Source organism: Geotrypetes seraphini, chromosome 5 (assembly GCF_902459505.1).
Source record: "Geotrypetes seraphini chromosome 5, aGeoSer1.1, whole genome shotgun sequence".
Classification (NCBI taxonomy): Eukaryota; Metazoa; Chordata; class Amphibia; order Gymnophiona; family Dermophiidae; genus Geotrypetes; species Geotrypetes seraphini.
In genome coordinates, this window is record NC_047088.1 from 104,605,054 (window position 1) to 104,628,360 (window position 23,307).

At 41.3% G+C, this 23,307-nt stretch overlaps 1 protein-coding gene across 2 annotated transcripts in view; it reads right to left on the reverse strand.

The window, feature by feature from the left end:
* The window catches only part of PFAS (phosphoribosylformylglycinamidine synthase), a 149,943-nt gene extending 128,450 nt beyond the window's left edge, over nt 1–21,493 (reverse strand). The window contains exon 1 of one of the 2 annotated variants that reach the window (XM_033944969.1): nt 21,087–21,493. The gene's annotated coding sequence lies outside the window, so the exon portion shown is untranslated. The remainder of the gene's footprint in view (nt 1–21,086) is intronic. The other variant, XM_033944968.1, reaches the window with a different exon arrangement.
* Nucleotides 21,494–23,307: the final 1,814 nt, after the last annotated feature.

The window sequence follows — 23,307 nt, forward strand, 5'->3', positions numbered from 1 at the left end:
GTACTGCTAGACAAGTGGGGACAGGTATATCTTGTTGGTCTTGAGTTTTACTGGACGACAAATCACCTACTCAATGTATAAGTGCCAAATCAAAAACACAGCCACTTCTATGACCAAATATCTGATATTTTATGGACACATCTGGCAGGCTTCCTGCTACTAGGGGGTGATTTCAATCTAACCCCAGATTTGCATTGGGATAATTCAGCGAAAGATATCTCCAATGCAAATACGCGAGTGTGCTGAAAAGTTCTCAATCCAACTAACTTTCTAAATTCTGAGCATTATTTTTGCCACCACAGCTGTAAAGGAGTGTTCTGCCTAGAAGTCGCAAGATTGTGACGGTATAGAAGAATAAAGTTATTATTATTATTTTATTTTGCAAAGTGCCAATTTGCAGAATTGTAATGCTATGTTTTGGCATTGTTTCAGATTATTGACTGAACCATATCAACGAAAAATGTGGAATTTTCAAGTGTGGAACTCCAAACTATCATAAAAGTTCCTATTATGCAGAAGAAAATTCCAAAGAAAATCCATATTCCTGGCACCTGGCGGCAGGGACAAATATGTTAAAACCAGATAAAAATATCCTTCATAGTGGATCCTACAGACCCATTTCTGAGCCAATCTCAGGAACTGGTGACGGAAAAATTATGTTCTTACCTGTTAATTTTCTTTCCTTTAGACACAGCAGATGAATCCAGAGACTAGTGGGATAGCACACTTCTACCAGCAGGTGGAGACAGATAAAATGATTAACAGGTAGTCCCATTAGCTGTATCTTAAGTATTGATCCTTGCCCATGTATCAAGAACCAGTAATATGCTCAGCATGTAAAAAACTTCTTTCCCAAACAAATTTCAAAGGTAATAATACAGAATACAACTACCAACCATAACAAAACTTCTGAAAATCTCAAAATATAGACTGACAGAAATGTACAGAAAGGGCGGGGCTCTGGATTCATCTGCTGCATCTAAAGGAAAGAAAATTAACAGGTAAGAACATAATTTTTCCTTCCTTAGCAGCAGCAGCAGATGAATCCAGAGACTAGTGGGATGTAGCAAAGCAATCCTCAATCTGGGTAGGAAACAAACGTCACCTCCGCAATGACCGAAGCACCAAAAACAGCCTCCGCACATGCTGCCATATCCAACCGGTAATACTTAGAAAAGGTATTCTTAGAAGACCAAGTAGCCATACGACAAATCTCCTCCAAGGAAAAACCTCTGGACTTAGCCCAGGAAGTAGCTATCGCTCTGGTTTAATGGGCATGAAGCTTTTCCAGCAACCTCTTCCCTGACATCAAGTAAGTGGAAGCAATGGTCTCCTTGACCCATTGAGCAATGGAAGTTTTGAACACTGCAATACCTTTGTTGCATCCCGCAAATAATACAAAGAGGTGATCTGAACGTCAAAAGTTATTAATAACCTGCAGATAGTGTAGAAGCATCGTATGCAAATCAAGGAAATGTAGAGAAGAGAAGCGCGCCTCCCAGTCTTCTTCCTAGAAAGCAGGATTGAAGAGAGACTGGTTGAAATGAAAGGTTGATACCACCTTAGGAAGAAACAATGGTACAGTCTGAAATGACACCCCAGAATCGGTAAACCGCAAAAAAGGATCCCTGCAGGACAATGCCTGCACTCAGAAACCTGCTAGGCTGAAGCCATTGCCACAAGAAACACCGCTTTCAACGTCACATCCTTTAGAGTCGGTTTATACATAGGTTCAAACGGGGCCTTCTGTAAACTCCCAAGAACTATCTTAAGACTCTAGTACGGACAGGATTTCTTAACAGGTGGACGAATATGCTGTACTCCTACAGGAACTGAACTACAGCAGACTGAGAAGCAAGTGAAGAGTGAGACACCTGGCCCCTGTAACAATCAATGGTTGCCACTTGAAGCTGAAGGGAATTATATGCCAAGCCCTTGGCTACACCCTTGTTCAAACAAAGGAAGACTACAAGACAGAGAAGTCTGGAAGGGCGAAATACTCTGAGAACTACCCAAGAATCGAAAACCTTCCAGACACTAGCGTAAGCCGCAGTTGTAGACATATGTCAACAGGAGAAATATAATTGCCCAGTCACAGCCAGAATTCAGGAGCTAGTTGAATAGCGACCGTCCGCCTGCTGGAGATAAAGGAGGCGTGCCAGCCAATAGGACCACCTGTTAATCAGTTTCTCTATCTCCACCTACTGGTAAATGTGGCTATCCCACTAGTCTCTGGATTCATCTGCTGCTGTTGCCAAGGAACTTCAATTACCTGTCCACCACAAAACAGTGTTTTCTATATTAAGCTTCAGAGCATGGAGATTCATCCAATTCAATATCACTTCAAAACATCTTGCTGATCTATTATGCCTTACCAAAACATGGCTCACCGATGGAGAAGAGGCCTATATTTCTTTTGCTTGCCCGCCAGGCTTTTCCTTTTTTTTATAATCACCGGCGTCAAAAATGGGGAGGTAGGTTAGCCATCATATATCGAGACTCACTATCCATAGGCGTGGCACATTCTCCAGCAAATTCACTTGTTGAATTCCTTCAATTCAAATTAAATTTAAACCCTAAAATAGATGTCCTGCTACTTTATCTGCCCCCTCCAAATAGTAGAGAGGGGCTTACCAACTTACAGTCTCTCCTTTTTGAGTTTGGGTCCTCAACCTTGAATCCTTTTATCCTTGGAGATTTTAATATCCACTTTGACGATCCGAACAATGCCCATACCTCTGATGCTCTCTCTCATATTAATAATCTTGACCTACTACCACTAAAAATGGAACCTACACACCAGGCCGAACATACAATAGATATGATTCTGATTTCAAAATCTGCCACCTCTAGTTACGCCTTAAGCCCCAGTTGTCCAGTCCCTTGGTCCGATCACTATCTTGTTTCAGTGACCCATACAGCCACATATACCAACCTTAGTATAAAACCTCAAGTAGTTAAATAGGGATTTCAGCAAACTTGCTAAGGATTCAATTGTGTCCACCTTTAAATTATAATTCTCAAATTCAGATACCTCTGCAATAGATTACCAATGTTCAACAATGGAAAGTCTCCATAAATACTCTTATGGACACATTAGCACCAATACAAACTAGAACAATTTCTCCTCGGAAACTTGCCAACCCATGGTACATGGCTGAGTTCACACTCATTAAAAAACAGCTTAGATCTTTAGAGAGAAGGTGGAGAATAGAGAAAACTCCTATAAACTTAGAAAAGATCAAAGAACAAATTTTACAAATTAAATTAAATTTTACAAATTTTACAAATTAAAAATAAACCAGGCAAAAACAAGATATTATTCTACTAGAATTGAAAAAGCTAAAAATTCCTCAGCACTTTATTCCATTCTAAAATCTATTAATTTCCACTTCAAAAGAGAACTCGCAGCAAATAGCAATCTGCCTACAGCTCAGGAGCTTGCATCTTACTTTATTGAAAAAGTAAAGATCATCAGAAAAAATATATCCATAACAAGTCCATTAGGTCAAAACACAAGTCACGTTGATTTAACACCACTCTCCTAAAAATGCTCGCGTTTCAACCTTCCTAGTCTTAAAGAGATCGAGTGCCATATCTAGAATATCAACCTCAAAGGCTCTCAGGTAGAATCAATTCCCCCATTCATTCTCAAATGTCATTTCTCAGTTTTTGGACCATTTATCCACACTCTAGTTCAGTGGTTCTTAACCTTGTTGGAGGTACTGAACCCCACCAGTTTCATAAGCGTGTTCACCGAACCCTTCTTTACTGGAAAAATAAAATATGATTTTTACAAATTCAAAACATAGGTATACAGTGAGGGAAAAAATAATATCAATTTTGAAAACAAAAAAGTTCTCCTATATTTCGAATAATAATAACATAATAATGAAATTTACTGCAAATCAGTGTGACTTCTGCTGTTGCCTCTCAGAGACCAGTTCAGAAATGCACGACTTTACCTTGGCAAGTGCCACTCTCATGTCATTTTCGAAACAAAGTTTGTTCCTTTTCTTCGTTTTTATGTCCAGCATCCTCGAAAAGGATTGCTCGCAAAGATATGTTGTAACAAACGGTATGAAAATTTCCAGAGCTTTCTTAGCAATAACAGGGTACGTTACCAATTGTTGACACCAAAACGTTGAGAGCGTTGTTGTTCTAAAGAGTTGCTGTTGAACCTGGCTCTGCTGAATTTCAATGATTTCATCGAGGTATTCATCATTGACATCTGTTGTCTCAACACTAAACGTGAACGGCTGTCTCACCCATGCTGGATATGACTCTCTTGTAGGGAAGTATCCGTCGAGAGACTTTGCAAGCACATCTAAGTGCGTGGCAATAGTTTGCTTCAGTTCCGCAGGTACAGAAATGTCTCCGATTCCAGATACATCTTCGATCTTACTTACACAGTTGTCTAGCAGGAGAAAGTTTGCGAAGTTATCGTTTTCTGTTCGTCGTTTCCATAATGGTAGCTTTTTTTGAAAAGCTTTCAGGTTTTCTTCCGCTTCGATGATGTTGACTCCACCACCCTGCATCTGCTTATTGAGATGATTGAGAGCTGCAAAGATATCAGCCATGTACGCTAAAATGAGAATGAACTCAGAATTTTTGAAGCAATCTGCATGACAATGTTGCTGCTCTTGCAAAAACAGAGCTAATTCCACACGCATGGCAAAAACACGATTCAGCACCTGTCCCCGGGATAACCACCAAACGTTAGAATGGTACAGAAGTACCTCGAATTCAGATTCCATTTCTTTACACAGCTCCTTGAAGATGCGGTGCTTCAGAGCATTATTTCGCACATAGTTCACTCATTCCACAACAATTTTTAAAACTTCTGCCAGTTTTGGAGGCAAGGTTTTTGTTGCCAACGCATGCCTGTGCAGAATGCAATGCGTAACAATGATGTGTGGTGCATCGGCATTCACTAGCGCACCAAAACCGGACTTTCTTCCGAGCATGGCTGGAGCTCCGTCCGGACAAACTGCAGAAACCATATCCCATGAAAGATTGTTGTCTTTGAAGAAGTCATCCACAAGTTTCTTCACATCAGTTGCCTTAGTTGTTGTTGTAAGAGGCTTACAAAATAAAAATCTTCCTTTATCACGTCGTCTTTCACATAGCGCACGAATACTGAAACGTCTGTTGTCTCGTCGAGTTGAAGGCTGAATTTTGCCGGGCTTGAAATCAGATCTGCAACTACTTGAGCCAAGATGTCTTTGCTCATGTCCTCTATTCTGTTGCTGATGATGTCATTTGAAAGAGGAATTTCAGATAACTGAACTTCAGCCGCTTTTCCCAGCATGATATTCGCCATCTTCAACACAGCTGGTTTTATGAGTGTTTCACCAATGGTGTGTGGTTTGCCCTGCTTTGCGATCAGGTAAACAACTTCGTACGATGCTGTGAGGATCGGTTTGCTGATGGGTACAAAGCCGAGAACAGGCAGAGTAGCCTTTTCATCGAATCTTGCTCTCTTCACCTTGAATTCAGCGAGCGTTGTGTTCTTGTATTTTCCATCTCCATGCAGCTTAAGGAAGTGTTCCCTTAGTTTTGCCGGAGCTAGACTAGAATTACTCAACTTGGCATTGCAAATCATGCAATTAGGACGCTGACCCCCATCTTTGCAAAAATCTAATCACCTCCCATTCTCCAGTATTCTGTCCCTCTCTTTCCTCTTAGTCCCTCTCCTTTATCCCTTATTGTAGTTCCTTTCCTCTTAACTCTGTAAACCGTGCCGAGCTCTGCGCTTGCGGAGATGGCGCGGTATACAAACCTAAGGTTTAGTTTAGTTTAGTTTAGATCAAGAAACCGAGTACATGATCAGTCTTGATCAAAATCACTGAATAACTGATAGATGATTGAACGTGACCGAAGCGCTATATGAGTCGGAGGTGTGTTTTGACCTCCGCCGAACCCGCGAGACTGACTCACCAAACCCCTGGGGTTCGGTCAAACCCAGGTTAAGAACCACTGCTCTAGTTAAAGGAAGCCTACAACTTAGCATACTATCTTAATCTTGGAAGAAAGCATCAATTATTACAAAATCAAACCAGAAAGAAAATCTAATTACAGGCCCATTGCCATTATCCCCTTTTTAGCAAAATTAACAGAGGTTATGTTCAAGCAAATCTCAGAATTCGTTGAAAAAACAAACATCTTACATCTTATGTTCTTATGTACCCAAACCAAACAGGTTTCAGGCAACATCACTCCACAGAACACTCACTAATAGGTATGAAAACTTCTATCCTCTACCATCTTGATCACCGCAAATCTGTCCTCTTACTTTCTCTTGATCTTTCATCTGCCTTTGACACAAGAGGCCATACTCTCCTCTTACAAAGACTATTACTGATCAAGTTCTTCAGTGGTTTCACTCTTACTTTACCAATCGCTCCTCATCAGTTCCATTCAATTCCTCTTCTGAAAGCTTTACCCTAAACTATGGAATTCCTCAAGGGTCCATCCTCTCACCACTCTTGTTTAATATCTTTTTAGCTCCTCTTATGACTCTCTGCCAATCCATTGGGTTTAATACATTCACTTATGCTGATGACATTCAGTTTTTGCACTCCATAGATTCAGAGAACCCTCTGGATGCTTTATCAATCAACATGAAACTGGAACAAATTCATCAGTGGCTAAACATCAACAGACTGGCTCTCAATGTCATCAAATCAAAGGTAATGTTATTCCCCTGGAAGGACAGTCTTAAACTTCATTCTCCTATTACACTCAAGAGGGATACCCTTCAGGTAGTTAATACAGTCAAGATCCTAGGAGTTACATTTGATCAGAAGTTAACATATCATGAACACATCAGTAGTGCAATTAAATCCACCTTCTTCAGATTACAACAAATACACTCTGTCTCAAAATTTTTGGAGCCTAAATCAATTAATATTCTGATACACTCTCTGATTATTTCAAAAATTGACTATTGCAATGCCCTATTCAAGGGCATTACTCAAAAAGAAATACAACGCTTACAAATCATCCAAAATGCTTCTATTAAGCTCATCATGAATGCTAAGAAATATGACCATGTTTTGCCTCTTCTTAAAAAGGCACATTGGCTTCCGGTAGCTCATATAAAATATGTCTGTTAACTTTGAAATCTCTTCTTTTTAAAGCCCCAGCATTTATCGATAGACTCTTGGTTCCCTATGCCTCTGCTAGAATGCTCAGATCTAGTGATCAACACTTACTGACAGTTCCCTCTCTTAAAATCATTAGTACACGTCGACAGTACATTTTTTTCCGTCACAGCACCACAAACCTGGAATTCCTTGCCCATTTATCTAAAAGAAGAACGTCTTATAGGGGCATGACTTGACCATCATGGCGACCAGACGCGCTGATTGGGTGCTCTCCGAGACGGCAGGCTATAAAATTACTACGTCTTTACACAGATATTAAAAACATCACTCGCATATCATGAGCTGCTATGTCATTTTCGAAGAGCAGCAAGGGAGAACAATCACCTACTGCGATCCCCAGTGGAAAGCGGCCTAAACACGAGGTACCATCGCCAGAAAAACAACCATCGAAAACGGTAGACTCACAGCTCGAACTACTACTTACGGAGATGCACACCTTTAAAAACATCATGACCAAACAAGTAGAGGAGTCACAGTTGATCCAGGTAGAGATCGAAGCCCTGAATTCGCAATTTACTGACGCTAGACACAGACTTGGATGCACTTGAAAGTTTTCAAGCTGCACATGCTCAGAATGTCAACCTCACCCCCAAACACGAATGAGACATAACTACGCTAAAATCAGATCTGGAAGACCTTTCCAATAGAAGTCATCGGAACAATGTTTGAATACTCGGGATCCCAGAATCTGCTGAGGGTTCCAACACACTAGCATTTCTGACGGAGCTTCTCCCTACCTTACTAGGAATTAAATTCAACACACTGCTGGAACTGGAGAGAGCGCATTGAGTCCCATCAAGAATTAATCCAGCTCAGAAAGCACCCCACCCAATTGTGGCCAAAGTGCTGAGATACCAACAAGCGCTACAGATTCTAACAGCAGGAAAAGAAACAGATTCTTTATCAGGGTAGGAAAATCCTCCTGGTTCCTGACCTGGCAAAATTGACGGCAGCCCGCAGAAAAGTATTTCTTCAACAGAGGCAAGATCTGAAAGATATTGGAGCCAGATTTGGCCTATTATATCCTGCCAAAATGCTGATCACGCATAACAATAAAACCACCACGTATCTGGATCCAGCAGAACTACAGCAATATATTGATTCCATCAAGATGCAATAACTTTGATCTGCTGATTTATATATTATGTGTTTTATCCTTTGATGTGTAGGGATTATAATCTTGTCTTCTTCTGATCTATCCCTGCCGTTCTTTGGAGACACTGATGAGTGCGCTGGTCGTCCTATTAAAAGTTCAAACCCACCCAGTTTTTTCTTCACTTGTTATAATGACCTCTCTCTGGCATTGTTTGCCTTTAATAGAGATGACATTTTGGTTCATTGGTCAGTTCCAAAAGCCTATAAGATCACCATATCAGATGCCTTATACCTGTTCCTAAATTGATCATTTGAGTTCTATTATAGATATTGTAATTGTACTATATATTATTCTTTATGACTAATTTGAATATTCTCTCCTTTAATGTCAATGGTCTTAATCACTGCATCAAACAAAAAAAGGTAACTATTTACGTTCTCTTAATCCTGATATTATTATGTTTCAGCAGACACATCTCTCACACACTGATAGTACAAAAACAGTAATTAAAGGATATGCTCCTCCATACTTTTCACCTGCACTAAGGAAAAAAAATGGTGTTTCCATATTAAATCATCTCTTCCAGTCAATCTATTAGCTACTGAAACTGACTTAGAGGGAAGGTGGTGTCTAGTATATATCACCCTTCATAAAAAACCTATTCTGTTACTAAATGTGTATGCTCCTGTTTCAGACACTCCTGAATTTTATCATTCCTACAAAATGCCCTGTTGAAGTATCCAAATGCTCAGATTATAATAGATGGTGACCACAATCAACCTTTGGATCTTCTTTTAGACAGAACATCCACATGCTGCCCATCTAAATCTAATGGCAAATTACAATCTCATCGATCCCTGGAGAACCTTAAAATCCACAGATTGTGAATATACCCACTTCTCTGCTCCTCACAACACCTATGCCAGATTAGATTATTTTTTAATTTCCTCAAACCTATCATCAGATATTTACAATGCTGTTAACCACTCCATTATAATCTCGGATCATGCGCCAATTTCACTATTTCTTTCACTCTCTACGCTATCTCACATAAAACATAACTGGAGGTTAAATAATTGTGTTCTATCAGATGAATCCATGATTAATAAATTATGCACTTTCACAGAATAATTTTTCCATATGAATTCAGATCAATCTTTGTCACCGGCTACAATTTGGGAATCCTACAAAGCAACTTTGAGGGGAGAAGTAATAAGCTTGATGGCTTGGAAGCACAGTCAAACTAATACACAATTAAAAACTCTTGAAACAGATATTTCACATCTTGAAATTCAATTTTTCTCCAATCCCACTGACATGACACTTCACATACAACTCATTAAGAAGAAATATGAATACAATGTCATCGCATCTGCACTAGCTAACAAAGATATATTTATTTTAAAGTCTGGACATTACATTGGAGGTAATAAGATGGGTGGATCTCTAGCTCAATACTTAAAGGAGAAAAATGAGAAGCATCATATCTCTTCTATTATTAACTTCCATAATCACTCTCTAACCGACCCTGAAAACTTTTACTCTAAATTATTCCAATCAGAATCAGACTCATCAAATGAAGAGATAACAGAATACTTAAATTCCATCTTACACCCAATACTACCTCCCCATCTCAAACTAGAATTAGACATGCCAATCACAGTCCAAGAAATTCAGTTCACAATTGCAACACTAGCTTCTAATAAATCTCCTGGGCCGGATGGCATTACCAATGAGTTTTATAAAACTTTCTCACTACAATTAAGCTCCCATTTAATACACTATTTTAATTTTATACATTCACATCCTGAGCTGCAATGTAATTTCACAGAATCCAATATAATAATATTCTCTAAACCAGACAGAGATCCTACACGGGTAGGTAATTATATACCGATATCTTTACTCAATTCTGATTATAAGATACTTGCAAAAATTCTTGCCAACAGAATCAATAAGGTGATCCAACTACTAATATCAAACAACAATACATAGGAGATAATCTTAGAATATTACATAATATTACTGGACTTGCCAAGACCATTTCGGAGCCTGTGGTAGGACTCGCAATTGATGCTGAAAAAGCTTTTGATCGAGTCGAATGGCGATTTCTACTGCAGGATCTGAGATGGTATAATTTTGGCGAAAACTTCGTTGCTTGGATACACGCACTATATTGGAAACCATCCTCCAGAATTTTAATAAACAATTCTCTTACAAATCCAATCCTTTTAAAAAGAGGAACAAGGCAGGGATGCCCTCTCTCACCTCTTCTATTCAATCTGTCTTTAGAACCCTTCTTATCAGCCATTAGACAGTCCAATGCCATACAGGGCATATTAAGATTGCAGCATATGCAGATGACATTATGCTCTTAAAAATCCGCAATTGTCTCTTTCCGCCCTTGTCCCCTTAAGCGAATTATACTCCTCACACTCTGGTTATAAAGTTAACTGGGGAAAATCAGTTATCTTTCCTCTCAATGATCTTGCCTCCCGCTCTGACATTCAAGATTTTCAATTTTCTTGGTTTTCCTCGCTGATAAAATATCTGGGTACCTATATACATAAAGATTACGAGGTAATCTTGGAAACGAATATTACCAAATTAAAAGAACTAATTAATCAAACAATTTCCAATTGGTCACCCCTATATATTTCATGGTGGGATCGCATATCTGCGATCAAAATGACTTTAGCCCCTGAAATCATATTTAAACATACAATGCTCCCTAATGTATGCAAACCAACATTGGATTGATCAAAAATTAACTACTTTTATTTGGAAACATAAAAGACAGAAAATAGCCCTTGGTAAATTAAAGGCTTCAAAAATTCATGGGGGGGTTAACTTGCCTGACTTTTATAAATACCACTTGGCCTCCCCAAAGCAGCCTCCTTTCCCTCTCCCAAGGGGATCAATTCTTACCCTCCCTCCATCCCGGCGTCTTCTGGCCTGCTCCTCTTCAAAGCAGCCTGCGATCGTGGTGGCCGGCTTTAGCGAACCTTGCAGACCACTCTCCAACTCGGTAGCACATTCCCTCTGACGCAATCCCGTGCATCAGAGGGAACGTGCTACTGAAGTTGGAGAGTAGCCTGCAAGGTTCTTTAAAGCCAGCCACGATCACAGGCTGCTCTGAAGAGGAGGATCAGCGGCGGCAGCGGTGAGCGAGGGCGGGAGGTGTGTTCCCTGTTGAGGACGTGGGTAGGGAGAGAGCTTGCCTGCGCTTCCAGTTGGTGAGTGAGGGCGGGAGGAGGGGAGTGGCCAGAATGTTCCCTGCCGCCAGATTCTAAAATGGAACATGGCCATGGATCATACACCACAGCGGCAGGGATCATGCTGTTTTAACAGCACATGCACCGGTAAGCTTTTATTATATAGGATTTAAGAGCAAATTAAAGTGCTTTCTTTTTAAAGATGCCTTTGACTGATTAGTTTGGTTTTTAAAAAAAAAATTAGTCTGCCCTTTTTAATTTTATACTCCGCTATTTTAAATTTACCCTTTCCTGATGTTTAACCCCTTATTTGTTTCTTTTCTATTAATTATTGTATTTCTTTCCCTTTTTGTAATGTATGTCATGTTCATTGAGTATTGTAAAGTATTTATAATGTTCATCGCTTTGAAATATGATTAAACAATTAATCAAATTCTAAATAAACTTGGAAACTTGGATAGGTCTCAGCTAAAGAGTGCTGAACTGGAATAATGATTTTGAAGTTTTATATCTAATATCATTGAAGTCAATATTCAGCATGTTTAAGGGGACAGGAGAGGCACCTGACTGCTTAGACATTACCGAGCTGTCCAGCTACCAACAGTGCAATCTTATTATTCATGGATTCCGTATTCACGGATTCACTTATTTACGTAAAATAAAGTGCAACCCATTTTCATTATTTACGGGCATTTTCGCTTATTCATAGTCATGCACAGTGCATTCTCATTAAGATGAAGATACTCATAGAGCTATGCACGAATACTCTTACATCAAAAGACTGTTTTTATAAAAGAAAAAGCAGAATATAAAATACATAATATAATAAGCAAGCTGTCCTTTACGATAAAGTTACACAAAATGATGAATTTATGGTGTTAGGTAGCAAAAGTGTACAGTAAACAAGGTCGCACAGGAACCTAACCCCCTCTTCCCCCCTAGGATCAATGGTTATATATTTACGTTTTCTGTATTCATGGGGTTATCTAGGAACCTAACCCCAGCAAATAGCAAGAACACACTGTATTAAACAGACAGCACTGCTGAATATCAGATTTGACTCCTACAGTCAAATGCAGTACTGGAGCAGTCCCAGAAGGTATGCAGACAAGGCAGACATTCAGTGACTTTATGCCCAATTTAGTATGCAAATACAGCTCTGATTATTGACCGCATCCATGTAACTTCTACATGACCCATTTGGCCTTTATCTGCCATCATGTTTCTATATAACACTAAATATCCAGATCTATTTTAGCTGGCAGCAGTCAGAGCTTTAAAAAAAAAATGCTGATCACCACAGGCTGAAAGTTGGCCTATCGTAGTTATTTTAAATGTAAACTGACATTTTACTTTGCAAGTTGTTACAGGCTTTAAGGTAGTGGTGTCTGCTAAATGTAATAAATGGATGAACAAACATGCCTGCAGCATCTTAAATTTGACAAATTGCCCTTGTTCAGCACACACCATATACCTTGGCCTACAATAAATACATTTTTCAATACTGGGAAAGCAACTTCCAAATGTGGAAGAAATATCTATGCTGACTGCAAAACGTCAAAGTCATAGCTACCCTTTTAGGACACCGAGCACTAGATATGCTTATCTTAAAATATACCAGGCTGAAACTGGTTATGAACCGAATAAAATCCCAAGAGACTGTGTTACAAGATGGAATTCAAGCTTATCAGTGATGAAAAAAGTCATGCAGCAAATAGAAATGTAAACTGCGGCTGTGAAATGAAAGAAACCAGTACTAATATTTCTGCCAAAGATAAGTTGTTTCTAGAGAAACCTAGAAACATGATGGCAGATAAAGGCCAAATGGTCCATCCAGTCTGCCCATCTACAGCATCCACTATCTCCTCCCTAAGAGATCAGACGTGCCTGTCCCACACTTTCTTGAATGTGTGAAATGCTCAAACCATTCCATAAAGCCACCACAACTCTATCCAGTGCAAAGTATTCAACTGTCCCTACAGAAGGAATTTGCAAAGTTCTTGGGAAATGCAACAAATCTCAATCTGGCCTAAAAAGAAGGGATTTGATTCTAAAGTTAGCCTAAGTCATCAAGCGTTGAGAATGGCCTGGCTGGTCAAATATCTTTTTTTCTAGATCCATATTTTAATAATCTCTTTTATACTGAGCCAAAAGGAAGCTGTGATGAATGGTTCATCTGTTGCTCTTTGTGCTTTCAGAGAAAAAAAGGACCCATTTCTAGTTCCAGCCAAGAGAGCACATACTCTTACAATTATGTCTGCGCTCTTTGACAGCAGCTCTGAAGCCGATGACAGCACAAACTTTGCACAAAAAGCTGAACGTGTATGGCACAAAAAAGGAGCCTCAGGATTTAAGAGGCAGGGAGATTTATCCGCTCAGCTGAATTTAACTTGGCCTTGATGCCCTCAAAGAAGGAGAGAGGGGAAGAAGGAGAAGGTAGAAAAAGAAAGCTCCAGTCAGAAGGGACAGGATTTTTAAAAATGACACCAATAATAAGCTGCAGAATGGAAGCAGTGTGGCGGGTGAGGGAATAGGCATGATTTGAATTTTTTCTCAAGCTTTTTTCAGTTGTAGCTCAAAATGAGTTACATTCAAGTACATTAGGCAAAGAGATAGTCCAAGGTAAAGAACTTAAGATGCTGCTCTAACCATTAAGCTAATAATCTATCCTCCACTCCACAAACTAAACATAGCAGATTACATAAGAGCGCTATCATACGTACGCAGGAGACAGTAAAATATTGGCATCAGAAAATTGTGTGTGAATGAGCAAATGTTATGGTTGATTCTTAATTTAGGTCTGTCCTATTGTTGTTTGTGTTCTTTTCCATGTATTGTATTGTACTGTATTGTATTGTATTGTATTGTAATGATGTAAACAGCTAACAAGCAGTATATCAAGTTTTAATAAAATTAAAATTAGACCAGTCCCTGCCCTAAATGAGCTTACAATCTAAAATATGATCAAGACAAACAAACAGGATGTCAGGGTAGGGGTTACAATTAGAGGGGTTTATTAAACAGGAAAGGGTTCACAATACCTTTGTTGAGGTATTGTGAAGTGAGCAAGAACAACAAAAAAAAGGAATCCAAGAGACAAAGGTACAGCACGCTTTAGCTTATGGTGGTTTTTTTTAAAATTCTTTATTCATTTTTAAATCAAATTCAATAAGTGGAAAACAGAATAAATTAATCATTTTACACTATAGACATCACTTAAGTTTTACAAGATTTATACAGATTAATACCCTCCCCCCACCCAACCCAACCATTTCCATTAGAATAATTTAACTTATGAAACAATAATTTGTGGTACCATTTTGCATATCAAAGATCCCTTAGATAAACATAAAAGACGTCTTTTTAAAATTATGACATGTACGGCTATACAATTGATTACACGAAACTGGAAAAACTGGGATTGTCTCAACTTTACATTCTGGTGGGCTAGTTTATGTCTAATCTATAAATATGAGAAAATGAACGCTGTTATATTAGGGAATAATGAAAAATTTAAATTAATTTGGGGCCCATTGACGTCCTTTGTAGAATCTTTATAGTTATGGTCTGTTATTAGATAATATGCACATCCAGGGAGGGGGTAGGGGTAGGAGGTATATAAAGTCTTTAATCAGTTTTAGCTTATGTTGATGTTGCCTGACCTCAACAGTATCTGAAAAGTCCTTTGCAGGGATTCCTGAAGCTTGAATACTAGACTAAAATAAGACAAGAATTAGGATTGTTCAAGTATTTCTCTGGCTTTGTTGATGCCTCTTTGTGGATAACTTGTGGTTAATTTAGAGTGGTATACTTTGTTGTATTTTTATAGTTTATATTTTATCTTGATTTTATCTATTTAGCCAAGTACAATAGTAAAATATAGACTGGTGTTTATTTCTATCCTTTTTACGTTTAGGGGCTAACTCTGGGAGCTTCTCTTATTCAGGTACTCACTATCCTATTCCTGTAGCGACTGGCAGGCACTCTTTATACCAACCTTTGAATTTTCGTACTTATTACATTACATTACAGATTTATATTCCGCCATTACCTTTCAGTTCATAGCGGATTACAAAAAGAGTTATGGAAGAAGGGTTACAACGTTAGATCAGAGAAGGTTTCCAAGAGAGGGAAAAGTAGGATCTGGGGTTAGGGAGGGGATGGTAAGAGGAGGGTTAAGCTTTATCATGGTACTAGCTGATGCCCCAGCGTTGCACGGGTATTTAATTATAGCAATAACATTGTAAATGGATTCAAATAAAGATACTTTATAGTGGTGAATGAAATTATTTTTTTACAGCTTTATAAAAAGTACAATATTCAAATTATAATGTGAAATATTTGACAAAATGAATACAATACAACTAACACAAAACTTGATTATAAACAACATTTTTAGTTTCACCTCCAGGAGCAAGAACATATAAATTCTTGGGTGAACCCACCCTTGAGCAAGCAACATAGAGTTGTCCATGGGAAAAACAGGGGGATCTTAAATCCACTCCACAGTATGTAATAGTCTGTCCCTGTAATTTGTTAATTGTGATAGAGAATGCAAGTCTCAGTGGAATTTGCAATCTCTTAAACTGAAAAGGAAGATCTGTTGGAATAAGTGGTATCCGCGGGATAAATACGGTTTCACCTTGTCCCTTTCCGGTTAAGATAGTTGCTTCAATTACATTGGCCAGTAACCTCTTTACACAAAGCCTTGTGCCATTGCAAAGTTTTGGTAGGTCAAGGTTGCGAAGTAAAATAACTGGAGATCCCACTTTATGTAAAAGACGATGTGGTGGTAATCCAGCTGGATCAAGTGAGTTTAGGAATTCTGTTGGGAAAATGATGACCTCATCAGCATCTACTACTGTATCAATAGACTTGTATTCAGTGACTGCGCCTGGTAACATGGCAAGTATTTGATTGTTTATTCCATGGACATCTTCATTTTTAGCAGCAAGAATGGCCCTCTCTCGCAACCAGTTAAAGATACATCAGTGAGCAAATATATTGTACTTGGAGAATATACAACAAAATTAATACGAACAAAAGTTTCAGTATTGATTTAAACAACTCAATATGTGGAAACTCAGGTTGAAAAGAAACTCCATGCAGTTTTTTCCCGGTTCAGAATGGAACCTGTGTTCCTAGTTCAGCATATGTGAGTACTCATGTAATGTAATAACATTATAAACTGGGGTGCATGAAGGAAACAGTTACAAACACAGTTAGAACATACAAACTCTATATGTATGGTGTCCGTGGTAGAATAGAAACGATGTCCCTAGTGGATATAGTGTCATAGAAAGTGTTTTATAGTTGGAATTAATGTGAGAATGGCAGCTTTTTACATTTTTTCCATTGACATGAATGGGTGAAATATGATTTTCTGTTTGTAGCTCCACCCACAAGTGCAGGTGGGCCGCGAGACCCCCAGAACATATCACCCCAGGTAGTGAGGGATCTGCATACCAAGTTTCGTTCAAATCGGTCAAGCCGTTTTTGCGTGATTGCGGCACATACACACACACATACATACACACATACATACCTCCGATTTTATATATATAGATTAACCTAACTGATTGTACTACTATTAATCAGCTCTTGCGGTAGTATCAGGGTATGGTAAATATGGCCATTTCTATTCTAATCACTCTAAAGTTGTTTACTGACCCAAATTATGAACTTTTACTGTATACAATCTAATTATGTATTCTCTTGAGTAATTTACTCATATGCCGTGTCTTTTAATTAAAGCTAGATCTAATAAATTAGAGGTTTTGAAGGATTTAGTTGAAGAATCTGATTGTGGCATGATCTTCATAAATGGGTTACCGGTACATTCAACTGAAAGACCTAGATTACATTTTTTGACATCTCCAGGCTATAATATAAAATTCTGCTCTCAAGTAAGTGCTAATGCTATATAGTCAAGATTATTCAGTCTAAGGCTTTGCAAGGTCTTGAATTTATGTCTTTAGGTGTGTCAACCTCTAAATCTCTACCTTCAGTGGGCTGCTGTCTTATTGGCTTAATTTTCAAGACCTGCTGCTAGTGTCCCTCTTCTAGCTAAAATAATTGAATAGCTGATCTAACTTCAAATACAAGAATGCTTGAATAACTATAATGTTCTCCCCAAAGGGAGGTGCACCATTCCTGGAGATACTGCAATATCAGGTTGATGTGTGGAGTGGATGACACATTTGAAGACTTTGTTGGATTAGAACATTATTTCCAAATATAATGCAATTGGATTTTTCAACAGCTTTTGATTTAGTCAATCACGAACTACTATTGCAAAGACTGGAATCTATGGGGAATGCTCTTCAATAAAGGAAAGGGAATGGGACTTGTGCCTATTTGTGGATACACATTCAAAATGGTTTACATATATACAAGTATTTATTTTGTACCTGGGGCAATGGTGGATTAATTGACTTGCCCAGTCTCATTCCTCCTTTCAACTACTATGTCGCACGTCTGTCAATGAAGCTGTCCTCTCCTATAACTCCATTCTCTCTTCATCTGTTGATACTCTTGCCTTTCCCATTTCAAATCCTGTAAGATGTGCCAAACCACAGCCTTGGTTGACCCCCAAGATCCTTTACCTGCGCTCCTGTGCTCAAGCTGCTAAACATCTTTGGCTTAAATCCTGCATGTATGCCAACTTCATACACTTCAAATTCATGCTAACGTCCTTCCAATCTACCTTCTTGCCTGCCAAACAAGAATACTACAACTATTTAACCAACTCTCTTCATGCCAGACTCAACTTTCTACTCAAAGTACCCCACCTCCTATCCCCTCCTCCCTTTCTCCCCAGACAATGGCAGAGATCTTCTACAACAAGATTCACAAGATCCACCTTGAATTCTTAACGAAATCACATCCCCCATCACCCTCTCCAGCTATCCACTTTGCCAACTTCCCTTCAATAACCCCTGCCACCTTTTCCTCCTGTTCTGAAGTCACAGAAGAGGAAACTGCTCATCTTCACTCCTCCTCCAAACCCACCACCTGTTCTTCTGATCCAATTCCCATCCACCTTCTCGGAGCTGTTGCTCTCACTGTCATCCTTCCAATCTGTCATATCCTCAAGCTATTACTCTCCACTGCAACAGTTCCTAATGTCTTCAAACATGCCGTAGTTACGCCTCTTCTTAAAAAACCTTCATCAGACCCCACATCCCCTTACAACTATCGTCCCATATATACCCGCTCTCTCGGTACACTGATTTCCTCCCATGGTTTTCAATATCACCTCTATGCTGATGACTCCCAGATCTACCTCTCCACACTAGAGAGTTGCACGGGGACAGAAATCCCACCCATCCCTGCCCATCCCCGCCAGGATCCTCTCCGTCCCCATCAGGATCCTCTCCGTCCCCACCCATCCTCGCAAGGAATTACCTCCATCCCCGCCCATCCCCATAAAAAGCAGCAATTACTTCTGACAGGATCATCAATTCCACAGTTTCTTTTGTGTTTGCGCTGCTGTTTTCCTTGTGGAATCTCTTTGGTGGAACCCTTTTTTGTTTTATGTTCAGGTAATTAACTTATAAACCCCTTCTTTTACTAAGGCTGACGTGTCCATTATATTATATGGATGAACCCTGCTTCCAAAGCCTTCCATCCCCGTGGGAGTCCCGTTGGCTAGAGGGGGGTCCCCGTGGGTTAGGGGGGGATTCCCATGGGACCCGCGGGATTCCCTCGATCCCTGTTCCCGTGCAGACCTCTATCCCACACCCGATATCTCTACAGGAATCCAGGCTCATATCTCAGCCTGCCTGACTGACCTTGCCGCTTGGATGTCTCACTGCCATCTAAAACTGAATATGGCTAAAACTGAACTCCTTATCTTTCCACCTAAACTCACCTCCCCCCTCCACACCCACACACCACTCTCCTCCTCCCTGTCTCATTGGCTCGCAGCCTCAGGGTGATCTTTGATTCCTCTCTCTCCTTTTGCACTCAGAACAAACCGCTAAAACCTGTCGCTTCCACCTCTATAATATTACCAAAATCCGATCTCTCTCATCCAAACACACTACCAAAACCCTTATCCACGCTCTCATCACCTTTTGCTTAGACTACTGTAGTGTACTCTCAGGTCTCCAGCTCATCCGTTTCTCACCCCTTCAATCTGTTCAAAATGCACAACTAATCTTCCATGAGAGCCGCTATACTCACATTACCCCCCTCCTTAAATCACTTCATTGGTTCCCCATCCACTTCCGAATACAGTTCAAATTCCCCTTACTGACTTACAAGTGCATTCACTCGGAATCTCTCTCCTCACTCATCTCCCTCTATGCCCCCCACCCTCATGAACTCTGTTCATAGGGTAAGTCCCTCTTATCTGTTACCTTTACCATGTTCATGCCCCCTTTCTTTCTGTGGCGAGTTTGTGCCCTCTCCCCCTTACTGCCTTCCAGCCTTTGTCTCAAAATTAAGTTGCACCGCTGGGGATCCCTGCCTGCTCCACCCACACACCTCTTCCCTCCCCTGAAGCTGACCCAACCACAGAAGCCTCAGGCGCCGCTGGGGATCCCTGCCTGTTCCCCTCCCCCTCAGCTGACCCATCCACAGAAGCCACTGGAGATCCCTGCCCGCCGCACCACAACCCACACCCGAAGCTGGACCCGCTCCATCCTCCCTCAGCAGCAACTCCAAGCAGGGACAGCGCATGCAGCCATTTACACGCTGCACGTGGCTGGCCCACAATCCTTCCTTCTGATGTCAATTCCGACGTCGGAGAGAAGGTTGTGGGTCAGCTATGCAGCATGTGAGTTGCTGCCTATGTCCCTGGACGGAGTGCTGCTGAGAGAGGAGGGAGCTAGTCCGGCTCCATCGAAGTAACAGGGTTGGCTTCAGGGGTGGGGGATAATGTGACAGGTGTTCAGACAAGCAGGGAGGGATCCCCGGTAGCGGCTTCAGCAGCAGGTGGGCGAGCAGGGAGGAATCCCCAGCAGCGGCAGTGAGGCCACGCATCCCCAACAAGCGGCCCGCGTACCCCCAAGGGTACGCTTACCACATGTTGAGAAACACTGCTCTAGAACGCTGGAGGCAGGTGGGAGGCTGCCAAAAAAATGGTTTTGGAAGTACTGTACTTCTTTGGTGACTTATATAAGACAACTCCGGTGGCGGATTCGCTTATGCACACACATAGTTCCAAGGTCTTTGCCTACCATATACTATTGCCTACCATATACTATTGGTGCTCTACTGTATTTATCCTTTACATCTATTCATGTTATAAGCTTTCTTTCGGAAAGGAGAGCCCTCACTACACTGTGCCTCATTCTGGAAACCTATCTTAAAAATTGCTCCCCTTTTGGAGCTCTGCAATAAAGATAGCAACAATCACCCTAGCCCAGTAAACACGTTTTCGGGGTCTGTTTGTGAGATTACTTGCTTTTAATGTCATCTTTAATTTTCCCTTCCTCTATTAAACAATTAGCAAAGTCAAAGACATTTCATTAAGCTAACAGATACATTTAAGGTGCAAGCTTACAAGGGAACCCTAACCCTATCACCGGCTGTATTTACATCATGCATTGAGGTTTTAAAATAACCTATATCTGAACAGTAAATGTGAACGCAGATTACCTGCAAGGCGATCTTTTACAAGCCTCAGCTGAGAGAGTTTGTCTGAGACAAACGGACCACACACACACACACCGTAACAACCTTAGCTGCTACAGCGTAAAATCAAATCCTAGATCCTCACGTGCGAGATTCGGCTAAGCAAGAGGGAAGCATGCAAAGTTCGAAAGCAAGCACTTCCTAGGTCAATGCAAATAGGCCACATGGAAGAAAAGGGGTTGAGCTTAGCGTTCTCTCCTCCTCCAGACCCCCTGCGTTCACGGCATCCTGTGCGTGCCAAACTGCGGAACGTTTCAGCGGCGCTTTAACTGGAGAAAGGAAGAGAACTGCGGAAAGAGAAATTGTGAAGACTCGGCTCTTCACGCTTCTTCTGCCAAACCCTTCTGAACTTGCTGCCCACTTCTCCCACTCCGCCTTGTATAGGATTGTGGTCATATGTCCCGTTTATAGAACCCCCCCCCCCCGTCCCCACGCACAGCTTCTTTCTGAAAACGGGACATTTGGGCGTCTCGAAGCTGTGCGTGGGGACAACGGGACAGGCGGCCTAAAGCAGTGTTCTTCAACTGCCGGCCCGTGTAGTTCAGGGGGGGGGGGGGGCCCGAGGAACTTGCCTGCAGCAGTGCACTGCGCTAACGGTACTGAGAGCTGCTGGGAAGGGCGGAGGGGAGAACAAGGGGGACGGGCGGAAGAATCCCCGCTTCCCGGTACCGGTTCTGCTCTTGCAAACCCGTAGCGGTGGGCAACGTGGCCCCGGGACCCGAGTCTTGGAGCATGAAGTCGGCCTGCACTTTTCCCTGGGAGGACTGCAATTGCCCACAAATGACAGCAAATAGGGTCAGCCTGCAGTAAGATATTTGAACGTTATCCAAGGGAGTACAACCTGCAGACGCACATTAAATCTCCCCCTCCCCCATTAGAGCTTATTTCAGATCGCTGGGTTTTAGCTGAGCTCACATCCAATAAGATGCAGTGAGAAAGCGGTGAGCAGGACGTGAGGCGCTCAAAATGGAATTTGTTTGAACTGGAACTTCTCTCTTTTGCACTAGGGTCATTGCAGTGATTGGCCCGGACCACAAGTCACATAACTTGGCTCCTTTTGGAACCCTACAACCAAGACCCCTGATTGTGGTCATCTAGGCATAACTTCCATGAAATGACCACAAGTACACACCCCCAGATCTGTGCTCCACTAATTTGGGGACCAGGCATTCTGACCCAGAAATTGTAACTGAAGACTGTTGCAGTTGTCATTTGATCAACTGGCTAAATAGCCTTCATCTGCCTGTGTCAATGTATCATATCTCCAGTGGGAATGTGTACTGGGGAGTTAACTCTGCCCTCTAAAGCAGTGTTCTTCAACTGCCGGTCCACAGAATAATTCTTTTATTTCCACCAGTCGATAGGTGTAAAAAAGGTTGACGAACACTAATCTAAAGATAACGCTTCTCCCTGCTTCGCTGACGCAGCAACAGATCAGATGTGTGCAACAGTGACTGCACAAGCCTTCCCCCCTGACGTCAATTCTGAAGTCAGAGAGGAAGTTCCGGGCCAGCCAATCGCCTTCCTCTCCATGTCAGAATTGATGTCGGAGAGGGGGAGGTTTGTGCAGTCGCTGCATGCACCTGGCCTGTTGCTGCAGCGGAGGTGGCAGCGGCTTGGGAAGTGAACATCGGACAAGCTCCTTTTTGCACATCTGTCCTCTGTCAGCTGCAATTGTCTAGGATGGTCCACAATGCCAGTTCCTGGAGCGCTTCTGCTCGCTCCTGAGCATTTGTACTGCCAGTGCCAAAGAGGGCCAGGGCCAGTCCCTGTCCATAGCAGTTCTTTAAGCCACTATTTCCTGTGGCAGCTTGATGGCTCCACTCCCTCTCTGTCCATCCTACAATCTGTAAGGGAATTTTCTGTGATGCTTGGGGATGTCACACAACCAGGAGACCCAGAGAAAAAGGGCAAAGAGCAAGTCAGGCATTCCTTTGCTGCAGCTGCCATGTTATGTGTGTTATAGAGAGTTGCACAGGGACAGAAATCCCACTTGTCCCCACCAAAATCCCACTCCTCCCCATGAGGAATCCCTCCATCCCCACCCGTCCTTGTGAAGAATCCCTCTGTCCCTGCCCGTCTCCTTGAGAATCTCCTCCATCCCCGCCCACACCCCATAAGTTACTTCAGAAAGTTTTGATTTTTTGAGTAAGCCAAGATTAAAGTCTGTGGTTAAAGGAATTAT